Genomic DNA, 27670 nt, shown 5'->3' with positions numbered 1-27670 from the left:
CAGGAACAGATCAATCCACATCCAGTATAGAGGGACTGCACACAATTTACTACAAATACTGTATTTATGTTTTTTAGGAAATGACTGCCTAATGGACATTTATAGTCAAATGTATTGTATATATCAGGATAAACAGCCCGAGAGATTGATCATCTTGTTTTCAACAGCCCACATTTGTTTAAGGTACAGAATTCAGTCCGACACATTACATAGTGAACAGACAAGCATCCTCTGACTAAACAGGACGTATCCAAACCAACTGGGAACATGTTTCTGTGTGGGAATCCGTGCATGGTTGGATGCAGAAATTGCCTGTACTGTCATCTAAAACCATTTGATTTTCTGCTATACCACAGGCATAATTAGCCAGACTCTAATGGTTCTCCTGTTACAGTTCAGTCTTTTAATCCTGGCTGAAATACTGTACTGTATGTTCAAAGAAATATTTGAAAATTATGGAAACTTTGATTATTTGCTGTCTTACCACACAGAAGACAATATCCATATCTGTGCGTATTCAGTAAAGCAACTGGCTCAAGATGTGTTTATCTGTTTAAAGCCTCAATATTAAAGTTGAAACGACTAGTCATTTATCTAAAATTTAATCAGCAGCAATTTTTGATAATCGATTAATTGTTTCAAGTCAATTATACAGCAAAAAGGCAAAATACTTTCTAATTCAGACTTCTCTTTGTTATAATATTGTAAATATCTTTGGGTTTGGGACTGCTGGACTGCTGATAAAACAAGCAATCTGAAGATGTCATCTTCAGTTCTATATAAAATCATTTTCAGTTGCAGCCCTGCACAATATACAATAGTAGTAATGCTTTGGAACAGATAATACAATAACTAAAGAATTTTATTCCAGAGATGTCACAGAAATGCATTTTGTGAACACAATGATTCACTCTTCTGCAAATTGCTTAAAACCAAGTTAAGAGAACTTGCAAGAACAACATGCACAGATACTATGTGCTTCACTCAGGGTCAAAAAAACACCCTTGATGGACACTTTCACACAAGTGAAACTCACACCAAAACATATTTATTGACTCAGTTTTTTAACAATGTTGTATTTGACATTTAATCTAAATGTAAAGTATTAGCATTTTGACCATATAACAAATCATGTAATTGCAAACATATTGCAGCATTATTTTGCAACAGTGTAGTAAAATATGTGTTTATATATTATGCAAATACATTCTCCAGGCCAAAATATACCTTTATTGAACAGACATACACCAGTACCACTGTGTCATGTGAAAATGTGAAATGTTCCAGTATATTTCTGTTGTACACCTCCTGGTGATTGCAGTCGCTTGTGTTGCATCCACTGCACAAACAGATTGCAAACACAGAGCTGCTACTTTGTCAGTCTGGTATCTCTGTGATTACCATCTCCTACTCACACAGACTGAAGAGGAAGATGTAATATATTGACCTGTCTATGGGTGGCACTACATCAACATCCACAGCAGAGGAAAAAGTCTTGACTGCACACAGGTGACAGTAAATTCTGATCTTATATGTGCACACACACACACACACACACACACACACACACACATACATATCTATACAGTCTGTTTCCAGCATTTATTATCAAATCTGTTTGCAAGAACTAATCGTGTTGTATAGTAGCTCATTAAAAGCCATCAAACACTCCATTAAGCCACTTTGCAGCCCATATTTTCAAATGTCTAATGGCTTAAAGCATGGTTGATGTCTGATCTACTATAATTTATCATTAAGTTCTAAGGCCTTTAGGGAGCGGAGTGTCAGTGAACTGTGTAACATGACATTTTCTGTCCTCCAACTCCAGAGTCAGCAAGCATCTACCCTGCTTAAGTGCCATTGAGCAAGACCCTGAACTCAACCAGCTGCTCTGTATTTGATTTGCTCTTCTCTGCACAGAAGGGGGCAAATGAGAAGAGAAAACTGCGCTATTATTATCACATAATTGTCACAGCTTTACTATCACTATTATGCAATGACACACAAAAATGGGTGAGTGTTTGCCCTCAAAGTGGCTTTCCACTAAAGTGATGTAATGACGCTATATGTGCAGAAATGTATGTTGCTCAAGGTCAGACGGCTAGCTGTCCTGTTTCAATCTCACAGATAGTGATGGCAGTACGTTAATCTCAGTTTTCCTCCTTTGGTTTTTAGTGTACAGTGCATGCATCAGGAATTTTAGCAGTGCTGTGGTGTGAGCATATACCCTCTAACCATGTAATCATGTTTAACATGTTCCACCTCTCATGGGCTATGTGTTAATGCACTGTACTTTGCATTATATAACTGTTGCATGAGGTACTTCTGGTCTGCTGTGCAAAGACCTCACAAAGTGATGGTGTAGCAAAGTAAGCAGCAGTCTAAAAGACTGATGTGTGGAGAGGTCTCTGTGAGCATTTATTTATATTGGCATCTGTATGACTGAATGTGAGGGCCTGGGATGTGGTTGCAGGGGTTATTTCGAGCTCAGCTTGCTCTGATCGGTGAATTGATTAGACGTGAATGAACCCCTGCAGAGGTCAATGAAATCAACACAAGGACAATTGAGCTCCTACTTCCAGCCCATCATTTTCAACCACATTTCTAACAATAGACCTCACTCAGTATCGTGAGCCTCTTTCCATTAATATGTGAAATTTTGTTTGATAATAATTAAAACAGGGCACAGTGTGAATTACACGTTGAGGAAAACGTTTTTAAAATGTTTCTATGATAATCACATTCTTGCCAGAATTTGAAAGTGTATATTGAATATTTAAAAAGGTAACTAATTAACACAGCCTGGCAGCCTGAAAGTAATTAACAATTTGATGGGATTCATGGCTATATTTGAAGAAACAGCTCCAGTAATAGATTGTAGAAACATTGATAATGACTCTGTATTACAAAGTGCCTCAAAGGGCACATATGTGTGTAGTTCAGCTAATCAACGATGATGATTTCGTTTAATGGTATTCATGAGTGTAGCTGTGCATGGCCCATTGTAAGCTGTGTGAGTGTGAAAGAACTTAAAAATCTCACTTAATTCTCAAATAAATCTATACACAAACATATAAAACACATGACAGCCATATACAACTAAATCACACATGACATAAGGAACTCTTTTTATGTGTATATTTGTATGTTTTGAATGTGGTCAAACATTACCACTCGAATATGTTCAAGGGATTTGGATGCAAAATGTTGAGGGGTTTTTTGATAGTTTGCATAACTTATAATTTAAGAAAAAGACTAAAAAAAGAATAAACAAAAAAAGTTTAGATAGATAGATAGATATGTGGCAATGCACAAACAATTTGATAATCATGTTTTATCTTTAGAATAGCTATTGAAAAGCAATGAGACAATTTCTATATGACCACATATTTGATATATTGCAACAACAAAAATATCTCTGTATTAGCTAGGAAAACAAAGAGTTGTTCATCAGTTCTACAAAAACTACAAAGATAAAGTGTTAGTTGACAACTAAGTTGTAACTTCTCAAGGGAAAATGTTTATTTACATTTTTGAAATTTAAAAAGAAAGGTATTGTTCCTGTGAAACCTCCAAAATCCTCCAAATTTACAAAAGATATTCATTTTCTTTCTTTCTTTTTATTCTGCCTGTGAGGCAAACACAGAGATGACATAAAGTTTGCCACATCTTTCATCTCTCAGCTGAAAGTTTAGTCCACAAAGAAATGATCAAACATTTAAGTTTCTCACCTAGTCGGATAATCCACACCTCTCTGATTTAATCACTATCTAGTTTTGTTTATTCTGACAGTCTGTGGGCTACTTGGTCTGTTTTATAACAACACAACACATACATCCAGCGACTTTAGTATAAATATATTAATTGGTGTTTTAATTCACTGTACCCTCTATTTGACATGAGCCTTACTTAGAATAGACTATAAAACAGATTAATGTCTCTTTCCCTCTGAGACCAACAGATTCATCCTTTTTATTCTAATGAAATTTTGTGTTTGGCAGTGGACATTCCTCCACCCACAGGAAATGATGAATCAAAATCTAACAGCCTCTATCCACACAGTAAGTGAATGTTCTGTTAAGAGAGAGCTGTTCTCACTAACAAAATGTATGCTCAAAAGAGAAAAATATAACATAGCTGCAAGCCACAAACGGAGGGGTCGAGTCCAAATGTTCACAGATGAAAGTTTTTCAATAGTGGTGAAATATTCATGCGGTTGTGCTTACAGTGCAGGCAGCGATCTTTGTGATAACATTGATGTGAATGCAAAGTAAGCACAATGCCTGGGCTAGGAATCAAACTCAGACTCTCTTAGTGGGAGGAAATTATATTAAACAATGAGCTACAGTATCGTGCCAACCTCGAAACTTATTTTTTACCCAGTAATTGTGCCAATATATGTGTAGCTGATCTGACAAAACTTGAATTAAAAACCACACTGAGGGACGTACTTTGGCATGAGTGGCACGTCCTACTGCTCAGTTAATATAATTTTACAGTATGACTGAGCATTGTGATTTGTTGTTTTGCGTTTCAACCTTTATTTACCAAGTATAAACATAATTATGGTAACTGCTGTTGATGCCAATGTCACATACATGCTGGAAGATATATGAGGTTAATATGTTTATTGTTGTTCTGTGCATTAACATATAAAGTGTTCATACAAACAATTACCATGTTTTTTATGTCAAGAACCGTTTACAAAATTGATTAAACTTCATAGTAATTGTAATGTCAGTATCAATGCCACATACATAAATTGTCATGTTAACCAATATTTATATTGTATTGCTGCCTGACAGTGATGCTCACATTACACAGTGGAGAGTGAAAATTTAGGGTTCATTTGAAAATGTCAACCTTTTTTTCTGGTGTGTTCTTGTGCTAAGTAAAGTCCTGATATCCTGAACTATTTTATGGTGAGGTCGAGAGGAGAGACAATGAGTAAATATAGAATGAATAGTGTGAATTTGAGAACTCCTTGCAGCAAGAAAAGAAAAAAAGAATAATAATGTCCTATGACCAAATCCTGTTAACAAGTCTTCTCGATAATGAGATGCACACATTTTGCACCTGAATTGGCACATGAGATTGGCTTGTTCTATTTTTAGCCACTTTGAGCATTTCAAATGGCCAATCAGTCCTATATTTGTTTGGCGACCATTATGGCTGCCCTTCTACCACAGTTCTAAGATTTGGAAAAATTGGCCAGGTAGTTTTGTTCCAACTGGAAATAATCCCTGCAGTGCCCCGAGGATGGGGAGATTGGGCCAGTTTCTGCTCGTGGGCACACAGCATTTGAAAGTTGATCGGTTATATTACACAAAAGAAAGGATAAACCACAAAAGAGAGGGTAATAATAATCACAGATACTGTATTGAGTGACAACTACAATATATGATTGGTTGTGTTGTGAAGCAACGCCTGAATAAAGTGATATTTGTTCCTGGAATACCATACCATCGATACATTTTATACCTTTTGTCATTAATGTTTTCATTTCAGTCATTACAAAGATAGAAAAGGATGAGAAGAATTGCATATTTATAGTTGTGTTTATATTCGACAAGAAGAGAAATTCAGAGTTTGCCCACCAAGGGGCTCCCTTCTCAAACACTGATATGACTATGCAAAGCAAGTACAATCCTTTGGAGCATGCTCAGTCACAGTGTGCTGTAGGTATGTTTATAGAAAAACCATAATCATGGCAGTGTGAATGGAAGGTCTGGCAAATAAGTTATATATTGCTGTAAAAATAGGTTTACTGATTTAACAGTGACACCAGCACAAAGATTGAGTAATATAATGAGTATAAGTTTGAGCATTTATCAAAATTGCATGAGATTCTGTATTTAGTGTGATAGAATTAGTTCTATTTTAATTTTCAATATTATGTCAAATTTACGTATTGTCCTAACTGGCTCAGACAGTTTCTGTTTTTCTGTCACACTGTCAGCCAGAAGCACAGTAACAGCACTCTTAACTAAATAGCTACTCTATTGTAAAAAATATCTATTGTAGAAACAGATAAATCAGTAAACTACTGTCTGCTGTCTTTGAATAACTGTCCCACAATTTACCAAACATGACTTCTTTTTAGTTTTAGCACTTAACTTCTACATGTATGTAGAGCGCATGTTATTATTCAAGCCATATCAGAGTATTCAATCACCAAATCTGATGCAAGGTCACATGGATAATATTCCACGTGTTTGTGCTCTGAAATCCAACTGTACAAACAGGCAAAACAATATGAAAAAAAACAGTTTTGCATGAGACCCACGTCCAACACTGACCTTTCTTGATTGAGTGTAATAGCATACAGAGCAAATGCAAAAAGGTCACTGGTAGAGACAGCTTTAATATTATAATTGGCACTTTTTTCCAGGGAGACAGCTCTGTTGCAAGGAGCTACACATACCAGAGAAAAGTCTTTTACATATTCAGGGCATAATGTTTGCGGCCCTGTCATATCCATGCAGTATGGTCTACCTGGTAAATCAGACAGACAAAATACTGTGATGTGACTAAAAGAATGAGCTATTGCAACGGAGATGTAGTGTAACTTGTTTTGGTTTTTTTGTGCGTTTGTACTCTGAGAGGTGCCTTTGTGTCTTTATTATTTGATTCTGTATAATAGTGAAGGATAGATTTTTCAGCTGAATGCCATTCTGCTGGAATATGCAAGAGGGGAAATAGTGCTAAAAGCATCAAATTACTATGCTTAGCCCGACATTTATAGAGGCAGCACATCTCCAACATGTTGCCTTTGTCATCTTCAGGAATAATCATCACCCATGCTCTTCTGCTCTATATAAGCTAATCAACAGAGAAAAATATTGTGTTCTGTGACTGTTAAGTACTTTCAAGTATTCTCTGACTGCCCTCTCCTTGTGCCATAATGATGAGCAAGTAGTCTGCCCAATTTAATCACTGTTATTCAGGCAGGTTAGGTTGGTACGTGGGCTACATTGTTAGGCCAGATCTTAAAATATAGAGTGAAGCACACAGCAGAAACATCTTTGTCCCTGCTCTGGCTTTGTTTACATCGTAATTGACTGGATCACAGACTTTGTCACACTGGAATGTCTGAGTTTTTTATTGAAGGGCAGACAGCTCTGCATTAATGCTACTGCTGTAAAGGTTTCTGTGATGTTTGTAAGACCAGTGAGAAAAGATGTGATAGAGTAAGAAAGAGATAAAACAATCTTGAAGGACATATACTTCAGTTCATCAATGTATCTATTGTATTTTACCTGTAGAATTGAGCCAGTGGTGAAGCAACTAATTAATTACATTAACTTAAGCACAGTAAGTACAATTTTAAGCTGCTTGTACTTTATTTGAGTATTTTTGTGCTTCTTTATACTTCTCCACATTTGAGATGGATTTATAAGACTTTTTACTCTGCAACATTTATAAGACAACTTACTAGTTATGTGCTTTTCGCATTAATATTTTACATTTAAAGAATAATATAGGAACAGCTTATAAAATACAGTACATTAGCATATTTTTGGCTTGTGACCTCTTACAAAAAAGCTGTGTCAGATTTTGGCACCTTGTCATGTTTCAGATAGTTGTTTGCAGTTCTGCCAAAAAATTATTCCCCTCTACACTTCTCAGATGGCTTTCTTTCCATGGCTTAAATGACAGTTTGAGGCCCAATTTACCCAATATTTCACAAATGAACTAAAGATTCAGTCCAAAGTTGCATGCATTTAGACTCTTTAGAGATTAATTACCATTTCATGCTGCAAAAAGTTGTATGTATTCCATGATCTTTTCACATTTGTTATTGTGCTGCTTCTTGGTCACAAGGAGCATCTACAACAAAGTGGGGAGGGGGGCTCAGTAACATAAGGTGCATATACTGGGAATTGTGAGGTGCCCTTTCATAAATGCCTACTTTGACAGATGTCTTTTTTCGGTTTGGGGGATCAACATAAGGAACTTCTCACAGAACTCAAAATGGATCATGACTGGAATCCTTTTAAACTCAAATTAATACTCTTTTTAAAGAGGGATCAGTCATTTTTTAAATATATTTTAAAGGCCCATCTAGAGAAAACTAGCTCAGGCTATTAATGCCGTGGTATGTGGCATTAGTTCATGCTATATACTTGTCCCTATAGACATATGAAGTCTAAAAAAATGTGTAATAGAAATTAGTTTTTTATTCTTTTCTGCCACACTAAACATCTCACAACCTCCCAGATTTATGTTGTGACCCTTTGAAGGGGTCCAAGCCCTGGGTTGGAAACCACTGTACTAATCTACCTAACTGTAGACTAAATTGTTAAACTAGCTCCACCTTGACAAGCTACACAGTAAAATGCTGCATGTTTCAAATACTTTTGATACTTTTCATTTCAGCAGAATTTGAATGCAGGACTTTTACTTGCAGTGGAGTATACATTGTTGTATCAGTACTTTTACTAAAGTAAATTATAGGAATACATGTAGCCTACCAACACTGATGAATAACATGCTTTCAGTTTATTTGTGGTTTGCCATACTGAGCTTTAATTATGAATTTACATCTATAATGATAACATGAAACCCAAACACTTTTTTTTGTAAACAAGCAGGCTTGTCTGTGTGAGTTTGCTCCTGAGTATAGCTGCATTATAACAATGGCAACAGTAGGTGGAGTAATTAATTACAAAGAAGCTTAATAATAGGTTTAGCTCAATGGCTTATTTGTTCTGGGTTATGTAAATACAGTGCATTCTAATTAATGTAATTGGGTAAACAGGGAGAGATAATTGGGAAACATCACACAGCATGGCTGTGTGCTTTGGTTTATGAAAAGGTCACAATTATGGAATATAAACATGAATGCAGTATAATCATAAGTGAAGTACCTACAATTTGATTTTTGCCATACAAATTCCGACATACTGAACCCTTTGGAGATATTATGGAAATTAAAAGCTATTCACTGTGTGCAATAACTGTTGCACTTGTGATTCAGACCACAGTGACATGCAGCACACTGTGGACAAATGGCATCATGACACCATCTGATAGATATGATCCAGTCTGCAGATGATTTGTTAATGATTGATGGGTGTGTCAGAGCACTCTGCAGTGAGTTCCCATCATAAGTGTGCTGCTTCTGAGCTCAAGTCATCAAACCAGAATCAGTTACACTGCTAGAATTTCCATTGTTGAAAGTAATTTTTGTCTATTGTTGAGTATTGTTTTCAATACAGTGCAAATGATGATTTAACTCCTGATTCTAACACAAATAACAGTTTCAAGTGTCATTTTATAAGATTCTATGCAGCCATTTTCCTTATTCTGTCTTCTTTCAAGATACTGGCAATCGTATCTACATAAAACTACTGGAAAAGAGTCTCTGTGTTCCCACACAGTGGTTCTTCGAGCTAAATATTAATTGATAATGCTAAAAAAGCAGATTTTTAGCAAGAATAATGTTTACCATGTTCACATTCAGGGGATCACCACAGTTATTACAATTAATCTTGATTGTGACATTAAAGTCTGTTATATTTGAGATATTAAGCCTGGACCAAAGTGATCCAACCAATCACTGAGCATTAACTCAGCATTAAAGTATGAATATGGAGGAGGAAGAAAGAAATATTATATTCCAACACTCATTATCAAAACACATCTCAAATCTTCACATGCAAATGAACACCAAAGAAGATTAATCTGATGATCAGTGTGTAGAAATGATAAATGTCTCCATAAACTGATATATACCACTAGAGATGTCAGGACCAATACTGTGTGTAACAAATATGGTCTGTATGCACCTGTGAACCCCCCCATGCTTTCATCATTATAGCATTTAATGGCTCCCTCTCAGTAACACATTGACATTGTCCACCCAAGATCCTCTCCAAGATGGCTTGATTTACCAAACCCCTCGAAATGGAAAAAAATCTCATTGAGGAGACGGATTGCTGAGAGGGCTCTCCAGCAGGCCTATAAATCATTCTTTAATCAGAGCGCACTGAGAGTGAGGTTACACACTCAGACCCCACATTAGCACCACTGACTCTCAGCTGTCTATGGTTCTGCTCCTGCACTCTGCCTTCCAAACTCCTTCGGTGCTCCTTTGCCCTCCATCTTCTCTCATCCTCCACACTCCACAATACAAAGCAGTCATTTACCCAAACCTGAGAGGAATGTTGTTTGGGAAAATTAAATATTTGGGACACTGAAACACTGAGGTCTAAGTTGTCTAAATATTTGGACATCAACTGTTCCAGTCATTGCTTCGGATGCACAATTACAAAAACAACTAGGTAGACTGATAGCTTTAATTTTATGGTGTTTTCAGCTACAAAACAAGCAAGCAATCAAGGAAGGTTTTTGTATATTTGACTTCATATTTCAAAAAATCCCCAATCCCCTGCTAGAAAAACTGACAGAAAGCCTTGAAATAGTCAGCCAACCAAACATCGCCCTTTGCACCAACCACAACCACGACTTAACAAAACTAAACTGGTAATCCTTGGAGTGAACATTCAGGGATTACACTCCAATATTGGTGAGCTTGCCAGTTGGAGCGACTGGTAGTGGTATAGCAGTCTACTGTCTAGAATGTGTTTCCATCTAACACAATCCATCCAAAGACCCTGAAGACTTCGAGCTCATGTGGTTCACTGTTGCTCTGAAGACCAGGAAGCCGCTGATAGGAACTGTATACCATCCTCCAAGTGCCTCCAACGAAGTCTTGGACTATCTTGACACTCATACCTTCTCAGTGGACAAGTTTGATGCTCAGTCTGTAATGCTCATTAGTGACTTTAATGTACATCATGAAGAGTGGCTTGGACGCTGCTGGACGACATGCCCTGCAACTTGCCAACTGCCTAGGACTAGATCAGATTGTCAGCAAACAAACCAGAGGAGACAATATCATAATTCTAATTCTATCAGACACCCCAGCAACCACAAGGGCCCTGGCCCTGGGAGCACTAAAATCAAGTTCAGTGATTTCAATGGAAATTCTAGGACTATGCATTGACCAAAAACTCCAGCAGACCAGCAATCAGTCTTACATCTGCAAACATGCTGGACAACGTCTCGGAGCATTGCAGAAGTTGGCCAACAAGCTTGATCCTAGAAGCAGAGCCAACGTCTACAAAACCCAGGTCAGGAGCATCATGGAGTACTCCTGCCTTGCATAGATGAATGCCTCACAAAGCACTCTTAGGTTACTAGAAATCATCCAGGAAAAGGCAATAAAGATGAGGTCTATGACCTAAAGGATTACACCATCACCAAGCTGAACCACCGCAGAACAGTTGCTGCTTGTTCTTTTCAAGATGCTCACCTCCAACTGTCCAGCAGACCTGAAAGCACTGCTACCCTCAGCTCATGTCTCAGCACAAACCACCCAGAGGTTACCACCAAGCCATGCCATGTCACTCCCCGGAGCTGGACAGGAGCTTTTTCCACTCTGCACTCTGTAACAACATGGAACAGCCTTCCCCCTGCTGTCGTCAGAGCCATCACATCAAGTAGTGTTCATGTCTTCAAGAAGAGGCTGAACAAACACCTCCTAAGCACAAAACTGCAATCAAAAAGCTAAAGGACTTTCAAATATATACAAATCAGCCTCATATATATTCCTGAGTAGCTGCAGATCAGCGATAGGCCCTCTGAATGGTATTCATTAAGCTTGTATCTGTAAAAGCATAATAAAAAAGGAACAGACATCTCCACACAAGACAACAGGATATAAAGCTCAAACAATTCTCTAAATAGCAGGAAGCACATGATTCATTTAAATGAGTAAAGGTATCATCTGAGTTATTTAAAATAAGCTTTGAATGATGGTGCTGTTGTTAAAGATACTCAATTAAAGAAAATTACATTTGGCATGAGTCATTTTCCCAAGTTTCATAATTCAATGGTTTATAACCCCAATAACAAGCCTTGTTTGCTGAAACCAGCCTGTTTAAATATGAAACACATACTGTTTGGCCTTCCTACTGTCAAAGACAGTCCAGTTAATATTTGTGAACTCTTTTACAAAGATAGAGGTCGCAAAAAGAGGTCACAGTTGTAAGATGAAAGTTTGTTGTGTTTGTACAAGCTCAAAGTCGCTCTGATTGTGAAAAATGATCAACTGCCTAAATGATGATGAATCTGTTTTTGGCAGCACCTGGAAGTTTCTCAACATTCTCCTGACCAGATTCTTTATATATATTATCAATCCATCTATTATTTTTTCATAATGTTTGTTCATGCTGTATTTCTGTAATTTTGCTTTATTGGTCTATTCTGTGCACACAACACTGATTGCAAGTCTGTCCATCCCAGGAGAGGGATCCCTCCTTTGTTATTCTTCCTGAGGTTTCCTCCATTTTTCCCCAGTTTTTTTAGGGAGTTTTATTTGAATCGAGGGTCTGTGGATAGAGAATGTTGTATTGCTGTACTGATTGTAAAGCCCAATGAGGCAAATTTGTGATTTCTGGTACTGGGCTATACAAATAAAAATTGACTTGACCTGAATATAGAGTGAACAACAACAACAACAACAACATAAAAACAGATGAAATGATGTGATTTGATGAAGAGCTTTCATTTCCTCATGAGAAGTCTAATAAGTCCATGATTAGCTTTTATTTGTTCTCAAGACAGTTATTGCCCTTTTGTTCACTCTGATCTTGACAGTGCCATCTTGTTTCATCTGTGCTCAACGATGGGCCAACAGGTTGGAGATTGCTATTATTCCAACACATAAATCATGCACATGTGCCCCTTTGTCTCTCCTGCTCGGAAAGTGATGTGTCATAATACTTCCCTCCCCTCATGGGTTCTGCTGTCACTAAACAAGGACACATTTCCAGGGACAGAGCACTCCAAATACACCTTTGTATTTAAAAGCACATACAGAATTTTCTAAAATCACATTTATCCTCTCACTCAGATGCTTCAGCACAGGAAACGTGATCTTTCCTTGTAGAAGAGAAAAGTTCTGGTTGTCAGATCTGCATTTGATACATTGGATCTCCAATTGACAATTGCAGACCAAGCTGAAGTTACACAAAAATATCAACTAATCTGAGGTGGTGAATGAGAATACATTTTTAGACAACCATTTCTTGTATTTTATAATAATAATTTTATAAACTTATGTAAGTATGATTTAACCATAATCATCTGTCTGAAGGCTGTTTTGGAGGAAAAGTGAAATATTAGCATCCTCATTGGGTTTGCCGTGTACCCACACTCACACATAGTCTGGTCACAGATGAGGAACTGCACCCAGTCATCATTGGATTTAAGTTCTTTCAACTCACTTCAAAAGCAGTCTTACACTGATAGTGTGGCAAAAATTCAAGCTTCAGTACAGGGACATCACAGCCAGCACACTCTGGATGTGTCAGTTCCATCACGTGGAGCCTCTTAGTTGTCATCTTCTTCAAATAGGATGTGTTCAGCTTGGCTAAGATAGGAATAGAAAACTATATTTCAGTCTGTGCATTAGGGCATCAAGTGCACTCAATTTGAGGGTCATGTATTGGACTTCATTCACATGCACTTCACTTGATTTCAGTTCCCCTTTAAAGGAGAAACAACTGCATGTTACAGTATATTCCCACAGAGTGAGCAGTAAAATATACATCACACTGTGCTTTTTGTGCTCCAGAACTGACAGTGCTATAAAGTAAATCATATTCAGTCGTAGTAAATACTCACTCTAGTGCTTGACTTACTACTTGGCCAAGCACTAGAGTGAGTACACATTGCATCCTTGTGTTGTGCAGAGCAATGTGTAATATTTTTAATGGTTGGATCCCCTTGAGACATGTTACACCTTTTCAGAACAACCGGTCTTACTTCAGTTGTTTGGCTGACTTGAGGCTACTTGATGGAAACAGCTCTAACTGTCATGAAGCCAGGCTGCTTAAGAGGAGAGTTGGGTTTTATATTTATGCTTTTATTCACAATTATTATTAATATGTTTTAATCAGTAAACTGAGTTTTGAGATCTATAGTCCATTAATCAGAATGACTCCAGCATCTCCTCTTAGTAAAATGTTATATTTCTAAAACCTCTGCAGTTACGTTTTAAGAGCAATATGAAGGATACTGAGCTGGACTTTCATCACTCTGCACTCTGTACTGTAGACAGCACCAGATTGTACCATGCTGCCTGCTGTATGAGCGCAAACCTTATTTTACTGCCTCCAGAGCATGCATGGTAATTCCACTCTGCACAAATCCCAAAAGCCGTCCGCTGATAAATATCCTCAAGTTAACCTCTGCATAGCAGAGTGTAGAGTGTATGCACTGTGCTCATATCTCCTTCTTAGAGAATGTCCCTGTAGGCTTTTACTAAGTTGGGAGCACTGTTGGTTATATAGCGCACAACCTTGCCATTAGTCCCCTGTTTATTCTCTGTTTATTAAAACAAATTGGCAGTATGCCTTAGAGGTGTGGGATTTAGGCGCCTCCCTTGCTTCCAACATCCTTGAAAGGCAATGTCAATAATAATGTTGTTCTATGTTACAATGCTATACTAGACGCTGTTAAGCGAAGAGATGCTCCCGTCTTTGTTGTTCACACAAAAAATTACATAAAACAAACAAGGGGCTCACTCCTAAAGTCAGTCCTTCACAGTTCACAGGACACTGTACATAAAGAAAATACATAATAATTGCTGCATTATTTCTGAATGTCCAGGACTCTGTATCAATCTTTTGCCTGTATCAATCACTCATATAAACAGTCAGCTACAAAAATGTTATTTCAGCACATGTATTACCTCACCACTTATGGCAGGTGAGGAGGAAGCAACTTTGCAGGTTGTGTTTACAGATCAACAGGAGCAGACTACAATATGCCTTTAGGTTTTGCTTGCCGAGTTAATCGATCTCATTGTGCTATGGTCAACAAGTCTTCAAATTAATAGTTAAATGACACAACATGTTGCTTGTCCATGTCCTCCGGAGTGACCTACAAGCATTTTCTGATCTGCTACTGACATGAAGACATAATTTGTCTGTTCCTTTCACAACTGTTGCAAATCACTGTTTTGGTAAATTAAACTGTTTTCTGATCTGGAATTGCTATGGTTAACGTTTGGTTAAGTTTAGGGTTAGGAAAATATCATGGTTTGAGTTAAAATGACTTTGTTAAGGTTAGTCTTCTTCAGTCTTTACTGCTTGGGAAGCGATTGCGGTCATACAGTGGTTAAAGACCTGACTGTAATGACCGGTCACTTGTCCTTAGAAGAACTTCCAACCTGCATTATAACTTTTGTTTGCCATGCTGTCTTTGCCAGACCCCAAAGGTGTAGGCTTAGCACACAAAAAGGAGAAATCAAATATGCATTCCCTTCAATTCATAATTAAATCTACTGTATAACATTTGCTTATGTTAAATAATTCATTCATATCACTGATGTGCCCTACATCAGCTAACAAGTAGCAAATGGGGGAAGAGCAAACTCTCGCATTCCCACAATAAGCTGCAAGACATTTTCACAAAAAATAGATTCACACTGGGCTTTTATGACCAAATAAAAGCTGTTTTGCTAAACAGTCTAGTACTGTATACTTTGTAAAGAGTTTGTAGACATGGTCAACATGTTGGTGGTTGTGTATTCAGCTGTATTTTATTTATTAATCGTCATACTAAATCAACTCAAAATGTGGTAATAAAAGAAGTGACATTGCCCTTCTTAATAACAGCTTAATTAGCTGATATGGCAGCTTGTTGTTGTTTTCCGTAATGGATGATAATGAATAACAATTAACTTGAAGGAAGAGGCATCCTTAACATGACTTTATTTTTCCTTTGTAATTTCATTTTGCTTTTGTTGGTAGTGTTTTGCAGTTTCTGCTTTGCTTTTGGCTTCCACTTTTGCTGTGGCATAAAAAAAGCACAGGACCAGCACTTTTGAGAACAAAACAAACACACAAGTGGAAATAAATCTGACACTTCTGATCTTGTGGTCCTGAAAGATCTTTCCCAGAGCCAAATTGTAGCACTTAACTGTTTTGTCTACCATGCAAAAAGTATAACAAATCACCAAATCATTCTGTTCTGTTTCTGCAGCATCCCTGAGCCTTGTTCTTTGTATTCTGAATCTCCACCCCTGTGACACTGGTGCAGGGAAAGTTGATGAATGATTGAAGCCCCCCCCACTCCACACACACACACACACACACACCCTCACCCCCCTATTTTTTCATTCTTCTATGTGGTGGCAACACTATCTCCTCTGACAGACCCTGGCTGTGTGTGGAGTTTCCCTCAGCAATGCAGAATTGGTAACAGAGTCAGCCCTCTGTGAAAAGACAAACTAGGCAGAAAATTGAACACCTCCATCAGTATTTGCAACAATCACTTTGTTTAAATGAAATATTTATGTATCTGCAGATTGTGTATGTGGTGCCATATCTACCTTCCTATAAACATACAGAGTTCAGCTGGTGAACATAGTGTGATTTCAATGATATGTTAAAAAAGCAGCAAAATCAATGCTATTCTATTAAATTATTCCAATGCCTGTGTTAAGACCACAGAGATTGTTTCTACTATGCGTTTCCATGGTCACTGCCAAGCACCTTCCCTTTCAAATCCTCTCCCAAATCCCGATAAGAACATTAATTGAGACGAGATTCCTGGAGGATAAAGGCGTCGGGTCTGCATGGATGGCAGCAAATGAGATCTGAATATGTAGTGAGGACCAAAAAGGATTTAAATATAAATTATGAATACGGCAGAAATTCAAAGTGCTCTAAAAATTCTCCCTCACGCTTCAATAATAGATATGGTTTAGTGCTCTGCTGATCCATATGGGATCCACATTTATACACTGGTGTTTGTGAGTGTAATGCAAAATAATCTGCTCCTTTATTGAATGAAACAGATGAAATTTCCAGTATTGTTTGGCTTTTGCTGCTAAGTGAATGTGAATTCATAATGCTGCATTTGATTCTTCAAGCTCAGCCTCTACATTATTGTTTGGTACACTAACTAATGTTCACTTAAGGTGTGCCACCTGTTTTGTTTTCGGAGGTGTGAAACATCTTCTAGTGCCAAACATCTACATGATTGGATAAAACAACACATTTATGCAATACATCTGAACTAAACAAAGTTTATCACAGCCTATCTTGAGCAGTGAATCCAGTGCTTTGAATGTTACCTTTCTCTGTGATATACGCTAACAAACACTTTCTCAAACAAATACTGAAAACTGAGCTCTCACTTCTGTTTTCACAGTGGGGCGCCCTGTAAAAGCAGAGCTGCTTCTTCCTGCACTGACAGCATTCGTATGCTGAGATGTCTGACTGATGAACTGCAAGACTCCTCAGGAAAAATCTAAATTACTGTTAAGGACGAGAGGGCTGGAGGGGAGTCAGTATCAGGTATTTTAAAAATTAATCTGTGAATACAGGCAAGTAGGTACTCTGCCCACACCAGTCTTTACAGATGAAATACACAGTATTTTGGATGGGAGTTGATTAGTAGATGTACAGCAACATATGTAAGGTTATTCTCCTGAAATTCTTTTTGTCATTATGAACATGCGATTATGGTTACTATACTATGGCACCTATATACTGTCTATACCACCTGTTCATACTGCTGCTTTCCTGGAATCTGTTGTAGGACAGATCTTTTAGTCTTTTGTGGGCTACCTGTTAACCTGAGGTAAACAGCAGAATCCAAACATGATCTGTTTGCTGTGTTTAGGTCCACTGAGAGAATGTCGGATGGCACATTGCATCGTAGAATCATTTCTCCAATGACATGCAAAAATGGACAAACTGGGCATTAAACTTTGGACAGGAAGAAATGTATGTGAACACGGTTAGCTGGAGCTGCTGCAGAGAGTTCAGAGGCAAACTAACAATTAGCCAAGCTGCTACACTGAAAATACTGCAATGGACATTAAAACAAAGGAAAAAATAGTCATCAGTCAACATGAGGAGGAACAACTATTCGCTTTTGTTATTCTAGATTTAAAAAAAGTGTTACAGTTGGTTCTGTCTGGTTCTGTCTGGTTGATCAACAGCCAGTCTAGGAACGATTTGCTCCCCTCTCTCAAACTGCCATTATGACCAACAATCTGATTGCAACTCAGCTAAACTCCAGCTGAGTTTGGGCAAAACAACATTATTTAATTACTTTTAATCAAAACTGATGGTATAATGACAGTAGTCCATAGCAAAATATCGGACTCTAAAATAGGATTACAGTACCTATTTATTTACAAAACATATATCAAAATATGCCAAAAAAGAAGAGATGTGGAAATCAGTCTAAACCAGGAGGCAGGAGCTTTGGGCTCAGCTGCTCCCTGTTGATTGATATGACAGCCCTGCCTACAAATACCTACATCACCATCTACAACAAGTAAACCCAAGCAGGGCCATCACAATGGTGCATTGATTGTAGTAGCATTGGTACACATAGCTACTGTTATAAATGACTGCAGTCCTGTGTTCTATTCAGGTAATTCTAAGATGATGTTCAAAGTGTAGGTTTTGATGTACATTATATTCAATGGTAAAAAAGTGTGCTCAACAGTCTGTATGTACCGTAGTGTAATGCAATGGGTTTGAACCATGGATGTACTGGTTTTCACCACACTTTGTTGAGATGAAAATATCATTCAAAATGTTGCAAAATAATAGTGCAAAAATGTTTAGCAGTGAATGCATCCCTAAAAACGTCATGCACAAAGTAATTTCTTGAGTCGCACCAATACCATATTTTGTTTTTATGAGGATATGAGGTTAAGAGGTTTGTTATACAGCACTGCTCTGTAGGTCCATTTAATTCCAGGGTGTTTACTTTTGCCTGTGGGAGTGATGTGCTTAAACCAGTTGACATTGATCCAATACAATAACATCACACCGAACTTGTGTTTACTCTGTGGTTTATGTCCTTCAGAAATGTATTTCTGAAGGACATAAATTTGTTCCATGACATTTTGTACAATAACATGGGATTAACTGTAAATCTAGTGCAGGATTTTATCATTTTAAATACTTTATTTGTAGGAGAACAATTTAATTTCCACACACTGACAGCAGTCATTCAAAAGAACATACTTATAATTTTTCTTCTTCATGTTTTATCCTGCTCAGTATGCCAGTTTGAGAGACTAATTGGTTGAAAAGTGTGGAGAACTTATAAATGCTTCACACAATATTCTGTGCATGCGGTCACATCAGCCTGTGTGAAAATTAAACACTCTGCAGTTTTGCTTGAAGCATAATATCACCAAATTAAATATTCCCATCTCTGTCGGACACAATATGCCGCAGGACATTCCAATCAATATTTGTCAGTGTTAATTCTCTCCCAAGGCCATGAACGAGACAACGGAAACTAAAACGTGAGAGGTAGCAACAGGTGACATCTAAAGTTGCAGCACATTGTTGAACCAAATTTGACATCTTTGTCACAATGCTGGTTATTGACTTCGACAGGGAGGAGAGGAGTTCAATTTAATATATTGATAACAAGGTGTTCTCCCAGCCAACTAACAGCAACAAGTTTGTTTGCACAGATACAGGCTTGTTGTGTCCGTGTCATCAACAGTGTTTTTTCCTGTTTCCCAGTCTGAGACTATTCAATGATTCAGGGTCCCGCTGAGGGATAGTTCTCATTTTGTTTGGATTCAGGATTGTTGAGCCTCAGAATAACAGCAGGAGTCGGGTACTCCCTGTTTATGTGCTTTCAACGGGTGCTAGCCATCCAGAATAAAGAATCTGCGGAGATGCAATCAAAGAAAATGAATCTGAGAGCCACTGAAAGGACATGGAAATCCACTTCACAGCCATCAATCGACTCGTGTTGCATTTAGGCAACAGAAACAGGGGTCTAGCCTTGTATGCACGGTGATCAATTACACGCCGAAGCAACCCTTTGTCTGTGTCAATGAAACCCAAATAAAACACACTAAATCCATCAGCTGTGTAGGTTGTCTCAATCAATAAGAAGTTGTGTTCAGAGCTGCTCGGAGCAAATAAATTGCTTCATTTTTAACAACACTCATGTCCTTCTCTGATAGCAGCTATCCATCATCCATCAAAGAGGTGTTGCAAGAAAATTGAGGGGATGTAAATCAGTCAGACATGGAGGTTTTTTAATTGTAGGGACACTGCGGATAATATACAGTACAGTATAAAGAGAGCCACTGTATCACTTAATCACTGGAACAACCTGAGATCAATGATTTTTATTTTAAAAATCATTTTATCTTGGTAAATTACTTAATAAAGCAAGCTACAGCTGCTTAAAATCAATGCTGCTTGACAAAATAAATCAGGAGTGGAAGGATCACAGCAACCAGACTCCTGTGTTTCTAATATTTTTGCTTAATTTGACTTTTTGGATAACTCCTGACAGTTAAGACTCTTTTTTACCTGGTGGCAGCCAATCAGTGGGTGTTGACTTTACCCTACATGCAAGAGATTCAGAAATATTTGCTGTATTCAGGAAACTGCTGAGTCCTGTCAAAGCCAACTGTGTGATAATTAGACGATTTTGTCAAATAGTGAGACGCTCGGCGGATGGCAGAGAGGGTGGCATTTCTTAACCGTGTCCCCTTTTTGTGAAGAAACAAAAAAAAAAAGCAATGCATCAGAATAGTTTTGATTTAAACAACATGGGCAAAATGTCAGCAGCAATTAGCTGACACCGTAGTTGGCGAGGAGAGAGGGAACCTGCTGTTCAATGGCCTTTAGTCAGTGCTCTGCTTTTGTTCTTGTTGTCTTTGCTCAGTAAATCAGCAACAAACATAAAGAAAAAGGCGAAAAAGAACTATTAGTAATAGTGACTAGTGGCAGTAAAAGCTGGTTTCAATTGAAGAACTAAAGTAAGATGTGAGAAAAATCTTGAAACATGATGCTGATTTTGCTATCTGAAGTTCAGCATGCTACAGGTAGACACGTAGGTACACATTTCATCATGCACTAGTTCAGGCATTTATAATCATCAAATGGCATCTTGGTATGCTTTCCTGTAATGTAAAGTGCAGAGGGGAATTCTGATAGCGCAGAGCCTTTAGAGTTCTGCTTAAGGGGAAAACAGTGTGCACTCGTACACCATGCAGGCAGTATGGTAGAAGTCACATATTTTAATTATATATTGTATCTTATTCAGTGTTTCAAGAAAGTCAGCAACTTTTCTTTCATGTTAATCATGAATAGTTTCCTCCTGCCAAGCAAGTGGAAAGCTCTAGCAGACTTGTTGATTAAGTAATAGAAATATAAAATATAACTGAAAATATATTAAATCGATGAATAATTATGAGTGTGCTGACAATTCAGTGTCATTTTTCTGTTCTTAAAACACCTACCTGCAGAGAATTAACCTCTATATATCATTCCGACATTAATCTTGATGGTATAGCATAGCTGTAATAAAGCAGGACCGTTAGTCTGAAAACTGCTTTATTTTACTGCCCTCGAAGTTTTCATTCTGTCGGTCTTTGGGTCCAGTTTTAATTACATAAAATGTGCAGGAGTGACTGATGGTATAAAAAGACAATTCTCAACTAAAACACGTACAGCACTGCCTCATGTTTCCACTGGAATCAGCAACAATCTCACTCTGCTAAGACATTTTGATGAACTCGGTTTGTTCAGTAGTTGTATAACAGTGTTTTGGATTCAGCAGAGGGGAATAATCATCGCGGATACAGTACTTATGTTTGTTCTCAAAGAAACATTAGTGCAGTCTCAAAGCAACAAAACATTACTGTAATTCCCTATTGTATATTCACTTTGTGACTCTTACTCCCTGCTCTTCTCCCTGAACAATCATTTCCTAACTAGTCCAATCAGAAATGCATATTCAGCACAGACTGTAATTCCTAACTTAATAATAAATGCATCTTAAAGTCGACTAATAAGTGTCTCTGTTTTAATAAAGATAGAAGTTTGACAAAGTTTTTCAGCATGACTCTCCAACAAATTTCTGAAACTTTAGATTGTCTTTTAGCTGTCCGTTTTTGACTTTTACAGCATTGTGTTAGTTTTTGACAAGCATGTGTGGTATAGCTTTGTTTTAATGACTTGCACTCTCTGTCTTACTGTTCACTGGATGTTTTTCTTAGTTTGAAGGAGGATTGTGAAGATACACAGCGAGTGCTGTCGATCTGGTTTGCCATCAGACAGATAGGAATCTGCAGAAAACATCGGGTGGGTGTTTACCACAAATAAAGATGACACATTTTACTGTATAACCTGAATTCTTTCTTTCTTTTTTTTTTTTTTAAGAAACATTAGTTATAGTCCTTACGCTGGCATCTTTCTCAAGTTTATCTACAAAATTGCAGCCTACAGTGCGCCACATAATTTAGCTGTATAGTGTCAGGTTTTCCACAGAGTGGGTGGAATAACTGAATGCTGTCAAGTCCTGATATCATAGTGATACTGTGAACCTAATCTCTGAATAGCATGAAACTAAATGAAAAAAGTAAGATATCCTGATATCCTTGGCATTATAGGACAACGGCAAGAAGAAAGGGAAGGTGTTTCATTACCACAGGGTGCTCTGCTGTGCTGCTGTGCAAGGTTGGTTATTCTCAGTGGTTTATATGAACTTAAAAGGGAAAGATTATTTGAATCCCCATTCGGTGCCCTAGGCGAGCTTCACTCCAGCCCCCCGTCCCTCAAGGATAAATAAATGAATACATGTGGAGCAATGGTTCTAAAGACACAAATATGCTTTTCGTTTAGTACAATATTTACTAAAATCTAATTACAATTATAATATATGATATCATATACTGTATATATGTCTATCAGATGTGAAGGCCAGTCAGCAGGATCAGCTGAAAGTGGCTCATCTGTCTCAGCAGCAGCAGGTGTGTGCAGCTCCAAAGGCTGGGCAGAGGACACTAGTGATATGTCAGTCACGAGCCGGCTCCTTTAAGTGAACGATGGGAGTCGGCTCCCGTCTGATTTCTTTTTTCTTTCTTTCTTTCTTTTTTTTTGTAAATGAATACAACACAGAATAATAGGATGATCTTTTCGCCACACCGCACGGCAACGTGCACGCCACGCACTGACTGAATGTTGTGTTGATGTGCATGCGACCAATCACGTGTGATGACAGACAGAGATCTCAGGTTAAAAGCAGGCAGGGGGGCCGACAATCTTCAGTTCTGAGGGACTGTAGCTGGCCTGTGTTGTTTTCTCTTTGATATACCCATTTCATTTAGCATTTTTATCACTGGCCTGACACTGTTTTGGATAGTTCCCTATGAATTAAAACATTCAATACACGTGCAATAGTGTTTGATGTTTTTACATTATTTAAGGTTTTTATACCAAACACAATGTAAAATTATCATATTATGGTAATTATAAGGTTTAGTATAATAACATTGAATAATTTAAGTGATATGTCTGCACACATATCAATCATAGGTCAAAACATTGCTCAATTTGGCTGAATTATAAAAGTGATACTAAATGAAGAGCCATTTGGGAGCAAAAAAAGCCGGCTCTTATTGCTGAGTGGAGCAAAACGATCTGGCTCACTAAAAAGAGCCGGATTCCCATCACTAAAGGAGGCTGCATCTGGTGCTCCTGCACGGCAGATAATACACTTATTACACTTATTCTCACATCATGTCCACACAAGCTTCACACTTGAATACAGGTCGTAATATATTCTTTTATAAGGAATTTATTTGAATCAACTGATTGAGGCAAATGTATGGAGTGTGTATACAATTACAGTTATACAAATGAGATAGCTATTAAACAAAATGAGTTGTGCATATGTTTGTATTCATGTATTCACACACCTGAGAAAAGTGACGATGTGAAATCTGTGGTCAGTGTTGTGCTCTCATCATCAAAAGAAGATATAGCCAACTGTTGAGATGTTTCTTGAAGTGGTTCTATAGATATATAGAGGAAACAGGAACAAGTTCATTGATTAGATTGTATATAGCATTACATGTATTTACAATAGATTATTTACCACATAAATGTCTAAATTGATATGTTGCACTCACTCACCTGGAGAAATATTTGGGCCTTTACCAGTTGTGACAGATGGTGACTGTAGATGTTTTAAAAGTGCATCTGAAAATGACATAAAAGACACTGTGGTAAGCTAACATAGCTAGCTAACTTAGCTTACATCAATATTAAATGCTGAGCTAATGCTAGCTAGCTAACCTAGCAGGCTAACAGCAAACGTTAGCAACTAACGTTAGCTTGTAGACATAAACCATAGACTGTAAAAATCATGAACGTAGCCACCATGATGTTACCCATTGGTTTGTGGATTTGCTTTTTGAAGCCTCGAGTTTTGCATTTTGACCGTCGCCATCTTAGATTTTTGGAGCCAGAAGTGATGAGAAGTGACCATATTTGGACGAGGGGCTGGCGCTGACACTGACACTAGCTGCTAGCTTGTTTAGCACAGAACATTTACAGTCTATGGTTAATTGTGATTATGCTAATATTTAAGACTACTGAAACAAATTGTACTTACTAGAAAAACTGAACACCCGACTCCTTAGAGGATCTTTTAGTACAACCAAACACTGAACTGAAAACACACTGAAATAGTGACGGCTACGATTACACCACCTTGTGAATCTGGGGTCACGCCATGGTTACGTTACCTAACCAACCTTGTCGCCACCGTAGCCATGTCCTGAATCATACCCTGCTTTATCATCAAATTTAAATAAAATGGGACCAGTATTTACAAAATGAACATCATGCTGTATTGAAGGAGACTTGAAACCAGCAATTGAGACCATAAACTCATTAGGAAAAGTGGTTTAGTTTGTTGCAAATGCCAGACATATATTTATGATACACCATACTTGGTTAGATTATAAATGTGGGTTTTCATACCAAAATACTTTATCTTATGTAGATAGTAATAGTAATAGTTCTATACTATTTAAAATGAACTTACCCTACATGATTAGTTTTGAAGTATATTCTTTTTTTTCTTACTGCATGCAAAATGGCTACCATGATGTCATTTTGTTTATGCTTTTGGAAGTAAATGCTAATGTACATTTTAAGTCACACATAATATTTACAAAAATATATACAGTGTATCAGCAGGGTTGTGCAGAGTTGTGGTGTAATAGTTACACATTCTGATAAACAAATGTTAGTTTTGTACAAGTGAAAATAATTGACTTAGGGCTGCATGTTTATACAAGAGAAATGCAAATTTAGCTTTAATCTCATATAAATATAAAAGTATATACGGTGTATCAGCAGAAACAATAAATGCTAATTTACATTTTAATTCACACATTATGGACAAAAACTATATTCAGTGTATCAGCAGAAACAATAAATGCTAATTTACATTTTAAGTCACACATTATGTACAAAAAATATATATGTGTGTATCAGCAGCAAAAGTTCTTCTCTAATAACCCTGTAACAACACTACATTACAAAGCTTCTTTCTCAAGCTGCCACTCTGCCATTGTAGAGTGTGAGTTTTTGCCTCAACTTATGAAAGCTGCTCACGATTAAAGATATGAGGCTAAAGTGATGGTTGTCAATGCCGTCCTGAGTTTCAACAATATGGTCACGAAGATCAAACACATCTTCACAACCTATGTTTGCTCTGACAACACAGTTGACCAGAGACACAGTGCACTGATGTGCTGCAGATGAAATGTTTGTGGACCGTCTGATGCAGTTCTCTGCTGAACAGATCACCTTGGCTGTATGCTTGGAATCATCAGGCCTCTATTGTTTTTCAAGGTTAGAAGGTGGTAGCCATCACAAAATGATGCTGGTACAATCTCAAAAACCGAATTGTAATGGCATACATCACATGAAAGCTGTCTCATGACCTGCCTGACAACAAAACCTGTGATATAAACCAGAGCATTCTCAGTTAGGCACCCGAAGCTAGTTGGCAGGTAGCTGTGCTCCAACACCACACTAACGAAATTCTCAAATGCAGTGTCAGAGTCCTCAGCTGGCACTACAGATGTCCAGCTGACAGAGACACAGTGTCATTCTGTGCTCTGACGTTGCCTGTGTTTCCTGAAGAAATGCCACCGCAGACCATAAGACGGCAGAACACCTCTAATAAGCCATTCTAAGTATGCTAATTTTTTTCTTGGTGGTCATGTTTTTTAATTTCTTTTATCATTTATTTTATTCTGGCTGTTTATATAGTCCTGAAACATTCACCAACATGTAAAATCAAAACTGCAAATATTTTCTCTGACACCGACTGGTGCTGCTATTTAGGAAAATCTTTGCAATATTTACAAAGATTCTGACAAGTGTAATAGTGGCATTTACCCTCTCATGAAAAAAACAACACCTCTTTGAGCATTGACGTAGAGTGCCATCATTCATTGTCAACTTAGTCAAGCAAAGCCGGGCTTCAGTCATAAACTCTAATCTCTCTTTCCAGTTGAGGAAACCTAGTGGAGCCTTAAAGCCTTTGGCACATGGATTTCTGCTGTTCATCACATCAAACAATCTGTCAATCACCTAAAACACAAATATTCCTTATTGTTGATAAACAGTGAAATTATACATTCACTGTAACTGCAAAGTTTTAACAATACATGTATATTCAATGCCAATCAAGTATTTTAGAGAGAATTATTTTGTTTACGATGGACTAAAATAACTTTGGCAGGTTTCATAATGAGGCTGCAACTAACAATTATTTTCATTATTGATTAACCTGTCAGTTATTTTAACGATTAATTGATTAAACATTTAGTCTAAAAATGTCAGGAAATAGTGAAAAACGCTCATCATAATTCACAAGTGCCTAAGATGACGTCTTCAAATGTATTTTGTGTGACCAACTGTCCAAAACCCAAAGATACTCAATTTTCAATGATATAAGATCAAGAAAAGCCGCAAATTCTCACATTTTGAGAAGCAGGGAACATAAAATATTTATCATTTTTGCTTGATAACCAACTTAAAAGATTAATCAATTGTCAAAATTCTTACAGATTAATTTTCTGTTGGTCAGCTAATCAATTAATCAACTAATTGTTGCAGCCCTATTTCCTTACACATTGCATTTTCACAATACTGAAAAGTAGAAGTACTGATAAACTTTTCAAGGATTACCTCAATAAATTCAACCGTTGGAGAACAATCCTTGAACTGTGGATACTCAGCTTCCTCAAGCATGTGCAGAGCTTTTCCCACAGACAGGCTTAATGTCTCTGCTGTCAGGGACACCTTCATCTTCTGAGTGCTGAAGTTTATGTGCTTTCTTGTGATCCTGTTGGCAGCATGCAGACTCTCTTCGTCCTCTACATCATTTAGCTCTGATATGTAGCTCCATCTCACTATTTCAGCAGGACTGATGATGGAACTGTATGCCTATAACATGTTCCTAGCCAATTCCAACATGTGACTCCATCATCACAAACACTTTTTCTCCTACAGATGTGTGGGAAAAATATGTCTTGAGAGGCTCCAAAGGATTCAGCTTGAGCTGGCATCCAAGCATAGTGCACATGCTGACGTTGGATAAATACCCATCCATTGTCACACACAGTACTTTAATACCTTGTTCATGTAGTGCCTCCAAGGCTGTCTGGTGTCACTGTCTTAACAAAGAAGTAGGCAATGAGCGTCTTTCAGTGGCCTTGCAGTCCAACAACCATAAACACAAAGGCTTCACTTGCAACATTGTTCTCATCAATGCCGTC

At 37.6% G+C, this 27670-nt stretch overlaps 1 long non-coding RNA gene across 2 annotated transcripts; it reads right to left on the bottom strand.

The window, feature by feature from the left end:
* Positions 1–1026: 1026 nt before the first annotated feature.
* LOC122967647 lies at positions 1027–24696 on the bottom strand. 2 transcript variants are annotated; one of them, XR_006398646.1, is made up of 4 exons: positions 24484–24696; positions 24003–24068; positions 23786–23881; positions 1027–13441 (listed from the first exon to the last, which is right to left on the bottom strand). It is a non-coding gene; the product is annotated as an uncharacterized LOC122967647 (long non-coding RNA). The 2 variants fall into 2 exon arrangements; XR_006398647.1 differs by lacking the exon at positions 24484–24696 and adding an exon at positions 24260–24300.
* Between the last annotated feature and the right edge of the window lie 2974 nt (positions 24697–27670).

Source organism: Thunnus albacares, chromosome 17 (assembly GCF_914725855.1).
Source record: "Thunnus albacares chromosome 17, fThuAlb1.1, whole genome shotgun sequence".
NCBI classification, from domain to species: domain Eukaryota; kingdom Metazoa; phylum Chordata; class Actinopteri; order Scombriformes; family Scombridae; genus Thunnus; species Thunnus albacares.
Note: the sequence above shows the minus strand (reverse complement) of the source record. Positions and strands in the feature narration are given on the sequence as shown.